We start from the raw sequence: 14,541 nt of genomic DNA, 5'->3' as shown, positions 1-14,541 counted from the left end.
GTAAATAAAGTTTCAATAAAAGAAGACGTCATCACGTTAGTAAACGTCATCACGTTAGTAAACGTCATCACGTTTCAGACGCAGTCTCTTGAGACCCAATCAGAGTGTCGTGTAGTGTGAGGGGGTGTGTCGTTGAGTGTGAGGGGGTGTTTCGTTGAGTAAAGGGGTGTTTCGTTGAGTGGAGGGGTGTGTCGTTGAGTGGTCTGCGGGTCTGCAGCTGGACCTACTTGAAAAAAAGACCTTTTTCATTAATTTGAAAATTTATAAAAGTTAAAACTGCAATAAAACCGTTAAAAAACAAGCAATTAATTCATATAAAAAATACATTAAAGATATAGTTTAGTGTGTCTCTGTATGTGTGTGTCTGTGACTGTGTGTGTCTTTTTGTGTGTCTCTGTATGTGTGCACGCATGTCTGTCTGTGTGTGTGTCTATGTGTGTGTGTGTCTATGTGTGTGAATGTGTATCTTAGTGAGTTCCAAACGCTGCACAAAATTGTCTTTGAGGGGACATGATGGGTGTGTGTTCTTGTTTGAGTATCTTTGTGAGGACCAAAACACTTATACACCAAGGAAGTGAGGACTTTTTGGGAAAGTTAGAACATTTTGCCTGGTCCTCACAATCTGACACCTTTTTCAGGGTAAATACCTTGTTTTAGGGTTAGTGTGTGTATCAGATAGTCACAGCTGACTGGGTTGTTGGCGCCCCCTGCTGCTGAGACACAGAGGCTCACACTCAGTGAAAACAAAATGGAGACACGAGGATGAACAGCCATTTAGCCACTGAACAAAAGACTGTCGTAATGAACTCTACGCGAGTTGAAGTCAACGACATCCTATCAGAATATTTTGGCTCTTTATTTCAACCGTTAGTGGAATTTTTTGTCAAATTTTATGACTTTAATCTGAAGTTTGGAAACCACTCACTCTCCCACACAAAACCCCATATAGAAAACCAGTGATTTTAACATTACTCACAGGAGTTGTTGATCTACTGCTGCCTCCATCACTAAGTTCAAATGTCTGATTTTTTCTCTTAAGTGTTTGAAATCCTTTATTCAGATTGACCTCAGTGACACAAAGTGACCACACGAGGCAGCAGAGGACCAGCTGTGTCCCCGCAGCTAAAATCACTGACTTCCTCTGTGAGGTTTGGTGTGGGAGAGCGAGTGGTTTACAAACTTCACTTTCCTGTTGGAAAAGTCCGTCTCACAGTGAGATAAGGGTCATATGTGCATATCTACACATTAGAATGTGCTTTTAAATCAACAATAAGTTTCATTTGATTTCATTAAGAAATCAACCATGATAAATGAAAATAAGCCAAACATGAATTTTATTTAAAAAGTTACATTCACTCAGATCGTCTACATCACGACTATTCAATTACAAAGTGACACATTTAAAACCAGCGTGAGGACAGAGCTTCACAAGTTCTTGAAAAAGCCACTCAACCTTGGTAGGAAGTATTGAACAAAGGTTAAACATGTTTGTCTTGTGGTCTTTAGAATATGACTTATTCATATTTATATAGCACATATGTAAGTTCTCTGACATTTATGTTTATCATTCAACATTTTAATGTATAGACTTAGAATTGTCTGTATTATAAAAACATATAAAAACATTATAAGGTGTTATGGAATATTTTTGATAAATGAAAGTGAAAAGAATTTGGTGTTAAATGTTGTGAATGCTCCTCAGTGTACCCCTGCATTTATACCAATGAATACCTGAGGCGAGCTTTAACATCACATTATAAACAGTGAGACCTCGTCCACCACTGAAGCTGCTGTCTCTTCATGTCGTACAGAGAACACAGAGACACTGAGGAACAACGACAGACCCGGAACCAGGATAAACCGGTTCAGTGAATGTGGTCCTGAAGGTGTGGAGGTGGATCAGTGACTCAGAGGAGACACTGTAGAAGGACAGAGTCCCAGCAGGACAGTCCACATACACTGATACTCTGTGAGAGACAGAGGACATGATGGGTTTTTGTGTCCCACAGTGACAGACAGAGTAACCATGAACATCAGAGCACCTCAGACTCCAGGACTGATCATTACGTCCAAACACACAGTCAGAACTGTTGCCTTTCCTCTTGATTCCTCTGTAACTCAGTGATATATAAACAGTTCCTCTCCACTCGACCTCCCAGTAACAGCGACCAGTCAGACCAGGTCTACACAGTAGCTGAGACCAGAACTCAAATCTGTCTGGATGACCAGGATACCACTGATCTTCTGTCACACAGGTCACTTTCCTGTTGTCGTCAGACAGTTTGAGGTTTCTGTTCATTGTGTTTGTGTCCAGTTCCAGTTCACATGAATCTGATGAAGACAACGAGACACAGCTGCAGTTTATTGATGATCAGCTGATATGTTGTTATTTCATGTAAATCCATACTTACACTTCCTGAGACCAGGTTTTAACCTCTGCTCTCCAGCATGGTCCATCCTGGAGGAAGAAACAGTCTGAATGAGTTTCTGTCCAACATGAGTCCAAACTGTTGTCTTAATGACGCACTCTGGTGGACACAATTATGAACGACAAGGACAGGTGTGTTTCAAAGAGAAGATGGTGGCCGTTTCTCAATACTCAAGTATGCAAGTATGTACTTGCTTACTTGGTGATGATTCATCCAAGCGCGGCGCAGCCAACACGGGAGCAGCACAGAGAAGAGTCTTCACATTGTCGAATGCAATCTGACATTGAGAAGACCACACAAATTTAGCCTTGCCCTATAACAAATTTGTCAAACAACTGTTGAGAAATTCTTACAGAACGCTCGATAGTCACCTACAAGACCCAGGAATCGCGTCAACTCCTTCTTGGTAGTGGGCGCGGGGTACTGCATGACAGCATCAACTTTAGCCTCTATTGGACAAACCTGTCCCTGGCCAACCACCCGACCTAGGTGCGTCACCGTCGTTTTAGCGAACTCACACTTTGCAAGATTTATTGTCAAGTGCGCCTCTGCCAGGCGACCAAACAGAGCACTGTGAGCAATGTGATCATTCCACGTATTACTAAAAATAACAACATCATCAAGATAAACAGCACACCCCTCAAGACCGGATACCACCATATTCATAAGGCGTTGAAATGTTGGAGGCACATTACGCAGGCCAAAACTCATTACTGTATATTCGTACAGTCCGAAAGGTGTTACAAATGCAGAAAACACTAGAACCTAAGGACACAGAATCAACCATGAGTACAGGACTAACATTTTCTCTCTGGGCCATAGAATCAACTACATCACAAGTTCCATGATCATAGTAGGGTTTAAGCAAATTAACATGGCACAACTGAGACTTCTTTCTCCGGTTTGGAGTGGCAATCAAATAGTTATGTTCTGATATGTGCTTTTCGACAGTGTACAGGCCTGTGAATTTAGCTTGAAACAGCGAGGCTACAAGCGGCGTAAGAGCTAAAACTTGGTCACCAGGACTAAACTGGCGGCTCTCAGACTTGCGGTCATACAGTTTCTTCATATTAGCCTGTGTACCCTCCCAAGTTTTTCCGTGCCATTTCAACCGCCATGAACAGTCGATGTCGAAAACCATTTACATAGTCCACCAGATTCTTGGGTGGTTCTCTGTCAGTCAAGTCATCTTGGAGGATAGCTAAAGGACCACGCACCATATGTCCAAAAACTAAGTCATTTGGGCTAAACCCCGTGCTTTCCTGCACCACTTCCCTTGCCAGGGAACAACATAAGCCAGGGTAGTCCCTCCTCCCAGTCTCTCCCCATCTCCATACAATAAGAACGCAACATGGATTTTAATGTCTGATGGAATCGTTCAAGTGCCCCCTGGCTCTGCGCATCGTATGCCGACGCCCTTTTATGCTTCACATGCAACTGCTTCAGGATTTCCTTGAACAAATGAGATGTGAAATTAGAACCTTGATCACTTTGAATGACTCGTGGAATGCCAAAAACTGAAATGAACTGGGTCAAAACCTTGACAATGGATTTAACGGAGATAGAACACAGAGGATATGCAGCGGGATATCTCAACATTTGGCACATAACTGTCAACAAATATACACAGCCAGACTTGGATGGGGGTAAGGGCCCCACACAGTCTATTATCAAATGTTCAAATGGCTGACAAACAACTGGGATCGGAGAAAGAGGAGCAGGCCTAATAACCTGACTAGGCTTCCCAGTGAGCTGACATGTATGGCACGTCTTAACATATTTAGAGACGTCGTGCTTCAATCAAGGCCAAAAGAAATAGTACAGGACACAATCATATGTTTTTCGGTACACCTAAGTGTCTACAACCATCATGCGCTGTTTCCAAAACCACCTCGCGTAAATTACTTGGCCCAACAACTTGGTAAATCGCTTCACCAACAAACTCACCATCACAAGGCACCCACTTTCTTACCAGCAAGTTTTCCTTAAGGAAGTAACCATGAGCAACGTCTCTTACTTTTCCCATCGACAAAACCTCATTCCACAAAGAAGACAGGGAAGAATCAGCCCTTTGGCTTTTAACCCATTCCTCCCTTGAAACAGAAGGAAGAACAGGCAAAGAGACTACAGGCTCTGCAGGACACATACTGTCAGAACACCCCGAAACAGTCTCCAGAGAACATTAACTTTACCCCTCTGGGGTAAAGTCAATGTACAGACTGGAAAAACCTCTGGATAACTCCCACCATTATCTTGCTTCTTCGCTGCAATTGGCTTAGAAATAACCACTGGAGGCGGCGGCACGTCAGCCCACACCGTGCTACCAGCCAAGTCGGTACCCAAAATCATAGCAACCTCGTCTATTGGCAATGCGGGGTGCACCCCGAGACTGGTACAACGCCCTGTACCAGGTCACCCTCCAACACCATATTATGGCATGGCACGGGAATCAAGTCTAACTCCATACCGTGCATTAGAACAAAATCCCCCGTTTCAGTCACCGGTGAAAAGGGTAGTGCAGATTCAACAATAAACTTTAATGGATACACGCTCTTCACCACCCACCAAGGACACAAGCATTGATAATAAATGTCTCAAAACCAGAACCACTGGAGCTGCTTGACCCTACACTTACAGGCCTCTGGTCTGAAACAGTAGAACACAATATAGTTGGAGCATGCAAGGATGAGTGCTGCTCAAAATTACCTCGCGACTTCAACAGCTGACACTGTCCTTTCCAATGAACCACACCCTGGCAGTAATTACAAACCCTGGCCCCACCAGCTCCTGTATAGGAGGACGTACCAGTATGCGATGGACCAGATTTCGGAAACTTGTTACCAGCGCGAGAATTGCCACCGTTATCTCCACTTTTCCATTAGACTCCAGAACATGCATCTACAAAACTACCTTTATGCGTCAACACAAAATTGTCGGCCAACTCAGCCACTTTAAAGGAGACATATTATACCCTATTTCTGGCCGCAGTCTGATGCGAAGGGGTGCGAACACACGAACACGCGTTTGCTGACTTTATCCGGCACATTAGCTTCATATATAAAATCCTCTGAGGCTGAAAGTTTGTGTAAAACACTGTGCTCCACTGTGCAGCCACCAACAGCACACTTGTCCCTCCGTGTTGACATAATACCGCTCTTCCTCCCTCACCTGCACTCTCACATTTTATAGGGACAAGGTGGAGCTAAGGTGGAGCTCTCGCGGTAAACTTACTGGTGGGGTGGTAACATTCGCGGTGAAATGCGCATGCTGCCGTCATAATGCGCAGGGAATTCAACATTGCGTGTTTTATCGCCTATACTTACACTAAGGGGACCACAAAAAAAGGACTGAGTATTCATTTTCCACACTTTGGCGACTGGTTGGGCCTCCAGAGTCCCAAATATAAGTATTAAAATGATTAAAAAGTGGATTTTGCATAATATGTCCCCTTTAAGCGCAGTGGAGGGCTTCTGCTCATTAATATACGTTGCAACACTTTGAGGAATTGCGTTTTTAAATTGTTCCAAGACAATCAACTCAAAAAGTCAAACGAATCCACTCCTGCAGAAGAACACCAATGGTTAAAATGAGACAGCAAATCACGGACAAACTCTACATTTTTTTGCTTATCCCCCTTGACCAAACTTCGAAACTTTTGGCGATATGCCTCAGGAACCAACTCATACGCTTTTACCACAGCCAATTTTACTGTAGCATAGTCCAAACTGTCAGAATCACATAACACCGAATATGCATCTTGAGCCCTTTCCGTAAGAACGAACTGCAGTATCCGTACCCTATCTGAATCTGGCCATTCTTTAGCATCTGCTACCCGTTCAAATAAAATGAAGAAAGTATCGGGGTTACGCTCGTTAAACTTCGGTACCAACTGCAAATTAGCCCCAATATCAATACCACAAGATGAATAAGCAGAGGAAAACTGGTCCCCCATACCCGACTCAGCTAGAGAAATCTTACCATCCCTGATCATCATTAATTTGGAGTGTTCTAGTTCCAATTTCAATCTCTCAGTGTGTTGCCGAATTTTCTCCAACTCAAGTTGCTTCTCCATGTCTGCTTGTAACTGCATCTCCAACAACTCTTTCTGCTGCTCGAATGTCAACCCGGCCGCAGACATACCAATTGGCCGTGGCGCTGATAGTGGCGCTGAAGTCTGGGCCCAACTCTCCTTTAACCAAAACCCCTTCTTCATACAATGAAGACAAAACCACAGCTAAAATCTCCCCCTTATTTTTCTTACCATCAATACTAAAGCCATAGTGGTCAGCGATCTGTATTAACTGCTCCTTCTTACAGCTTTTTACAAACTCCTCTGTAGGTGCCTTCACAAACTCTTCAACTGAAGCCATAGCAGTTTAGAGGTACTTAACAGAATGCAACGTGTTAACCAATCAAATAAGTGTGAGGTGAAAGTTACCCATAAAGTATTTCCCCCTAACTCTCTAACCCAAGCTTGCTAAAACTCAACCCTAGTCTTCATGTGGGGACCGCTGCGGGTACTTATGACACTGAATACCATAGCGCGGATAAGGCTACCCGTAATAGGCAACCTCTCCGGGACCAAAGCTGTGCTCCCGAGACAACCGCTCTCAACCCCGTTTGCCACAACTACAGAAAAAAACCAAACTGACGAGTCCCAAAGGGGAAACGCCATACAGCCTAACGGGGGAAAACTCACACACCAAGTATCCAGTCAGTAACACATACCTTCTGTTCAGCACCCTGAAATCTGACCCTAGGCCAAAAACAACACTTCCACAATAACTACTAAAACACAAGGTGTATCTCTCAAAAAAACAGCTTGTAAACCAAACACCAAATCAGCAACCTAAATGAGATTTAACTAAACAAACGCCCCAAATTTGTCACACCCTGGCTCTTGAGACATGACAAATATGTGAAATACACATCTTGAAAGAATAACAAAGAGTAATTTATTGAACAAAAATGAAATTATGTGAAGACCAACTAAATACTGTTATTATAGAGTGTGAATATCAATGTAATCAGTAGTGTAAGGTGTACATGAGGGGTAATGTGTGTGTATGTTGTAAAGTATACAAAACAATATAACATGAGGCCACGCTGCAGATCTCGCCCCACTGGCAGTGTGCCTGCAAAGGAAAAAACAACAAATTAAAACAAAGCAAACAACAACTCAGGACAAACCATTCCATCCAGAAGCAGCAGAAAGGGCCGAATGGGCAACAGGTCCTTGATTATATAGGCCTGGGAGCACCGACCAAGGGTTTCCCAGTTGACACCAATTAAACCCCCAGGCACAAAACAAACACCAGACACTTGGTGACACCAGGGGTCGCAACAATATGTAACTGGTATGTAATGTGATATTAAATGTAAAATTACAGTCACCTACTATCAAAGTGCACAAGAGTCTAAAAAGTGTGGAGCAACATTTTTTCTATCAGGAACAACTTGATTGTAGCTGTTAGATGTTTTTATCTAGTTTTTATGTTTATTGTCAAACAAGAACAATATCTATCAGGCAGATGATCCGCTGTGGCGCTCCCTAAAGAGAGGAGCCAGAAGAAGGAGAAGAACAACAGGTGTTTAAAAAGTGTCACTAATGTTTGGTTATACTCACTGACAGAGGAAAACATCATAACAGGACATCTTCAACCTGAACCTGCTGACAAGTTTTAATACTGCTGCTGAACATGAAGAGGAAGAGGAGGAGGAGGAGGAAGAGGAAGAGGAAGAGGAGATGAATACCTGAGAGTGTCCAGTCCCCAGTGTGGACTCCTCAGTACAGCAGACAGAAGCTTCTCTCCTGAGTCTCCTGGATGATTGTAGCTCAGGTCCAGTTCTCTCAGATGAGAGGGGTTGGAGTTCAGAGCTGAGGTCAGAGAAGAACATCCTTCCTCTGAGACCAGACAACCTGACAGACTGTAGTTAAGAAGATATGATAAACTCAGTGATTCAGAAAAAACATCTTCATCAACAAGAACCTAAAGAAGCAAAGAGTCTGAGTCAGAGTTTTGACCTGAGAGTCTCCAGAGAACAGTGAGGACTCTTCAGTCCATCACACAGCAGCTTCACTCCTGAATCCTGCAGCTCGTTGTTACTCAGGTCCACGTGTCTCAGACTAGAGGACACAGAGCTGAGGACTGAGGACAGAGCTTCACAGCTTCTCTCTGAGAGGTTACAGCCACTAAGTCTGAGGTAGAAAACAGTGACGAACAAAAGGTTAAACATGTTTGTCTTGTGCTCTTTAGAATATGTCTTATTAATATTTATATACTGATCCACATACAGAGCTTTGTTGGAGGCTTTGACCACCGGCAGAAGCTTCAGAAGAACCTCCTCTGAAGCAGAGTATTTCTTCAGGTCAAACTCTTCCAGATCTTTTCCTGATGACAGTAAGATGAAGACCAGAGCTGACCACTGAGCATGAGACAGTGTCTCTGTGGACAGGCGTCCTGAACTCAGGAACCATTGGATCTCTTCAGTTAGAGAATGGTCTTTAAGTTCATGCAGACAGTGGAACAGGTTGATGCTTCTCTCTGCTGACAGATTCTCACCAATCTTCTTCTTGATGTACTCAACTGTTTTCTGATTGGTCTGTGAACCACTTCCTGTTTGTGTCAGTAGACCTCTTAAGAGCTTCTGATTGGTCTCCAGTGAAAGACCCAGGAGGAAGCGGAGGAACAAGTCCAGGTGTCTATTTGGACTCAGTAAGGCCTCGTCCACAGCACTCTGGTGCAGATGATTCAGTTCAGGTTTGTTTTTTTGTATGGAGTGCTGGCGTTTTTTTCTAAACAGTCTGGACCACTGGCTCGTTGTTGGTTCTTCTGACAACAGATTTGTTCCAGAGGTGATGAAGGTCAGATGAACATGAAGAGCAGCCAGAAACTCCTGAACACTCAGATGGACAAAGCAGAAGACCATGTCCTGGTACAGGCCTCTCTCCTCTTTAAAGATCTGAGTGAAGACTCCTGAGTAAACTGAAGCTGCTGTGATATCGATACCACACTCTGTCAGGTCTGATTCATAGAAGATCAGGTTTCCTTTCTGCAGCTGCTCAAATGCCAGTTTCCCCAGAGACTCAATCATCTTCCTGTTCTCTGGACTCCAGTGTGGATCCGTCTCAGCTCCTCCATCATATTTGACCTTCTTCACTTTGGACTGAACCACCAGGAAGTGGATGTACATCTCAGTCAGGGTCTTGGGCAGTTCTCCTCCATCTCTGGTTTTCAGCATGTTCTCCAGAACTGTTGCAGTGATCCAGCAGAAGACTGGGATGTGGCACATGATGTGGAGGCTTCGTGATGTCTGGATGTGGGAGATGATCCTCCTGGCCTGCTCCTCATGTCTGAACCTTCCTGAAGTAGTCCTCCTTCTGTGGGTCCATGAACCCTCTGACCTCTGTCACCATGTCCACACAAACAGGAGGGATCTGATTGGCTGCTGCAGGTCGTGTGGTTATCCAGAGGCAAGCAGAGGGAAGCAGTTTCCCCCTGATGAGGTTTGTCAGCAGCACGTCCACTGAGGTGGACGCTGTGACATCAGGGTCTCAGTGTTGTGGAAGTCCAGAGGAAGTCAACACTCGTCCAGACCATCAAAGATGAAGACCACCTTAAAGTCTTCAAACCTGCAGATTCCTGCTTCTTTGGTTTCAGTGAAGAAGTGATGGATGAGTTCCACCAAACTGAACTTCTTCTCTTTCAGCACATTCAGCTCTCTGAAGGTGAAGGGAAACATGAACTGCATGTCCTGGTTGCTTTTGTCTTCAGCCCAGTCCAGAGTGAACTTCTGTGTTAACACGGTTTTCCCAATGCCAGCCACGCCCTTTGTCATCACTCTTCTGATTGGTCTGTCTCTTCCAGCTGAGGCTTTAAAGATGTCTTCTTGTCTGATGGTTGTTTCTGGTCTGTCTGGTTTCCAGGAAGCTCTTTCAATCCATCGGACCTCATGTTCTTTATTGACCTCTCCAGTCTCTCCCTCTGTGATGTAGAGCTCTGTGAAGATCTCATTAAGAAGGGTGGGGTTTCCTGCTTTAGCCACGCCCTCAAACAAACACTGGAACTTCTTCTTCAGGTTTGATTTTAATTCACGTTGACAAGCTGAAGCTCTGGCAGAACCCACAGAAGGAGTGAGGTTCAGGTTATAACCCAAAAAGGAGTGAAGTTAAGGTTAGAACCCACAGAAGGAGTGAGGTTCAGGTTAGAACTCACAGAAGGATTGAAGTTAAGGTAAGAACCCACAGGAGTGAGGTTCAGGTTAGAACCCACAGAAAGAGTGAGGTTCAGGTTAGAACTCACAGAAGGAGTGAAATTAATGTTACAACCCACCGAAGGAGTGAGATTAAGGTTATAACCCACAGAAGGAGTGAGATTAAGGTTACAACCCACCGAAGGAGTGAGATTAAGGTTATAACCCACAGAAGGAGTGAGATTAAGGTTAGAACCCACAGAAGGAGTGAGATTCAGGTTAGAACCCACAGAAGGAGTGAGGTTCAGGTTAGAACCCACAGAAGGAGTGAGGTTCAGGTTACAACCCACAGAAGGAGTGGGATTAAGGTTAGAACCCACAGAAGGAGTGAGATTAATGTTAGAACCCACAGAAGGAGTGGGGTTCAGGTTAGAACTCACAGAAGGAGTGAGGTTCAGGTTAGAACCCACAGAAGGAGTGAGGTTAAGGTTAGAACCCACAGAAGGAGTGAGGTTCAGGTTAGAACTCACAGAAGGATTGAAGTTAAGGTTAGAACCCACAGGAATGAGGTTCAGGTTAGAACCCACAGAAAGAGTGAGGTTCAGGTTAGAACTCACAGAAGGAGTGAGGTTCAGGTTAGTACCCACAGAAGAAGTGAGGTTAAGGTTAGAACCCACAGAAGGAGTGAGGTTCAGGTTAGAACTCACAGAAGGATTGAAGTTAAGGTAAGAACCCACAGGAGTGAGGTTCAGGTTAGAACCCACAGAAAGAGTGAGGTTCAGGTTAGAACTCACAGACGGAGTGAAATTAATGTTACAACCCACCGAAGGAGTGAGCTTAAGGTTATAACCCACAGAAGGAGTGAGATTAAGGTTAGAACCCACAGAAGGAGTGAGGTTCAGGTTAGAACCCACAGAAGGAGTGAGATTAAGGTTATAACCCACAGAAGGAGTGAGATTAAGGTTAGAACCCACAGAAGGAGTGAGGTTCAGGTTAGAACCCACAGAAGGAGTGAGGTTCAGGTTATAACCCACAGAAGGAGTGAGGTTCAGGTTACAACCCACAGAAGGAGTGAGATTAAGGTTACAACCCACAGAAGGAGTGGGGTTCAGGTTAGAACTCACAGAAGGAGTGAGGTTCAGGTTATAACCCACAGAAGGAGTGAGATTAAGGTTAGAACCCACAGAAGGAGTGAGGTTCAGGTTATAACCCACAGAAGGAGTGAGATTAATGTTAGAACCCACAGAAGGAGTGGGGTTCAGGTTAGAACTCACAGAAGGAGTGAGGTTCAGGTTAGAACCCACAGAAGGAGTGAGGTTAAGGTTAGAACCCACAGAAGGAGTGAGGTTCAGGTTAGAACTCACAGAAGGATTGAAGTTAAGGTTAGAACCCACAGGAATGAGGTTCAGGTTAGAACCCACAGAAAGAGTGAGGTTCAGGTTAGAACTCACAGAAGGAGTTAAATTAATGTTACAACCCACTGAAGGAGTGAGATTAAGGTTATAACCCACAGAAGGAGTGAGATTAAGGTTAGAACCCACAGAAGGAGTGAAATTAATGTTACAACCCACAGAAGGAGTGAGATTAAGGTTATAACCCACCGAAGGAGTGGGTTTAGGTTAGAACCCACAGAAGGAGTGAGGTTCAGGTTAGAACCCACAGAAGGAGTGAGGTTCAGGTTATAACCCACAGAAGGAGTGAGGTTCAGGTTACAACCCACAGAAGGAGTGAGATTAAGGTTACAACCCACAGAAGGAGTGGGGTTCAGGTTAGAACTCACAGAAGGAGTGAGGTTCAGGTTAGAACCCACAGAAGGAGTGAGATTCAGGTTAGAACCCACAGAAGGAGTAAGGTTCAGGTTAGAACCCACAGAAGAAGTGAGGTTCAGGTTTGGCCGGGGAGAGGGCGGTCCACTGCTTTTCTCTGAAATCAAAATTTTGTAAAATTCTGAAATAATATTTTACGGGAGTTTGTGTTTCAAACTGTGGCCCCCAAATGCTTTTGTTGCTTAGGGCCCCCAGATTATTAAGTGTGGCCCCGGTTGAGTTAGACGTTCTATCAGTTCTTGGTTTTTGTACCTCTGTTGTTGTCATGGACGAGTGATGATCTCCCAGCAGGTGGCGCTCTGCTCTGACCCAGATCAAGGACAGAGAGGGGGGATGAGCCCTGCCCCCTAAAGCCACCATGACTCAGAGGTGAGGCGAAGATTTGACCATGACTCAGCAATCTCATCACTTCACCCACTCTCACAGCTGAGTGTGTGTGTGTGTGTGTGTTCTAGACCAGACTCTGGACCTGGACCTGGACCTGACCTGGGTTTAGTGTCTGTTCAGAGACTCAAGGCGTTTTTTGAACACCATGATCACATGCAGCAGTCAGCCGACCACAAGTAAGATTTCCTTTGATGACGTGTGATGAGTTCACTGACAGCCCAGAAACTAACTGATCAGAACAATAAAACGTCCATTTTATGAGCTTCAGTAACATCATTTTTATACATGGTGGTTCACAAACCCTGGGGCGGGACCAACAGATGGGCAGCAGGTGTTTCCGCGTGGATCCACTTTTTAATGATGGCAAACTACCGTGACCCAAATAACAACATAAATCGTGTGTTATCATCATTCTGAATTACAAACTGACAAGATCGTTAAGGAAAATGTGTCATTAGTTATTCAAGTTATCGGTTATTTATAGGTTATTTAAATCATAAATCATAGACACATAAATCTTAAATTAAAGGTTGAAAACTTTGTTTTAGGACCCAAAACAAAAATCTCCCATGACCCATCTGTGGGCCCTGACCCAGACTTTGGGAACCACGGTTTTAAATAACACGTATAAACTGAAGTTTTTATAAAACGATTTGTTTAGTCAGCTGTTACAGAGACAGCTGTAAATGACATGACTCACAAATTTGCAATTTACGTTGAGATTTGAGTCGCAATGGTTTGTCGTCGGTTTGTGTTGCTCTCAGGATTCACCAGCAGGGGGCAGAACTCAGTCAGACCGTAGACAGTCTCATACGTAGCCATGACCACGACAAAGACGTCGCCAAAGATGACACCAAAGACGACGCCAAAGACGACGCCAGTGCCGGCGACAGAAGGCAAAAATATCACAGATTTATTTTTCACAGCAGACATTTTGACTTAAAGTAAAAAAAAACAAAAAAAAAAACAGTAAAAGTGGCCGCATTCCATTTGGGTGCAATAATATTTTGTTGATTCCTCTTTGTCTTCACCGTCACTTTCATCAGATTTAGCATTTCTTTGCTCCTCTACAGTAAAAACAAAGGTTTATATTCGTGACGTGATATCAATTTAAAAGTTTGTGTCTTTTTTTCATCAGTATTTACGACGTTGGTGGAAGAAAAGATTCTTCAGCGTCTGTGAACAGCGAAGCATGTGTGTACGTAGTTACACACATGTTTGACATGAAATTTCCTACGCCGGTGGTGCGCCGCGACTGACTCTACTAAAAAAAAGGGGCGTCAACAAAATAATTTCGTCATCGTCATCGTTGACAAAAACAACACTGTAGCTGAGTGGACATGATGTTTTTACTGTGAAGCTCATGAATCTCACGTCACTGACTCTTGTTCAGTGACTGAGGTTTTTACACAGAATGAATTGACCCTGTAGTGACTTAGAGAGGCTTAAATGTCTGGTGTAATACTGCAAACTTGTCTTATTATGGGTTGTGAACATGTCCTGGTTCCTCTGAACGGGAAGAAGGCCCAACCCTTTTGAAGCAGCTCTGCTGACACAGTATAAATGCTGACATCTGCTGGTTGACATGTGATATTACACACTGGAATCACGTGGATGCTCAGAACCCACGAGCTGAACTTATGTATGGTCTTAATTCACTGAGTGATGGTTTGACATCAAACATATTTAAATGTAACATCTATAAA

At 44.0% G+C, this 14,541-nt stretch overlaps 1 pseudogene; it reads right to left on the bottom strand.

The window, feature by feature from the left end:
* Positions 1 to 1,747: 1,747 nt before the first annotated feature.
* On the bottom strand, positions 1,748 to 12,715 carry LOC131443536 (NLR family CARD domain-containing protein 3-like; annotated as a pseudogene).
* Between the last annotated feature and the right edge of the window lie 1,826 nt (positions 12,716 to 14,541).

Source organism: Solea solea, chromosome 17 (assembly GCF_958295425.1).
Source record: "Solea solea chromosome 17, fSolSol10.1, whole genome shotgun sequence".
NCBI lineage: Eukaryota > Metazoa > Chordata > Actinopteri > Pleuronectiformes > Soleidae > Solea > Solea solea.
This window is presented reverse-complemented; position numbering and strand designations above follow the sequence as displayed.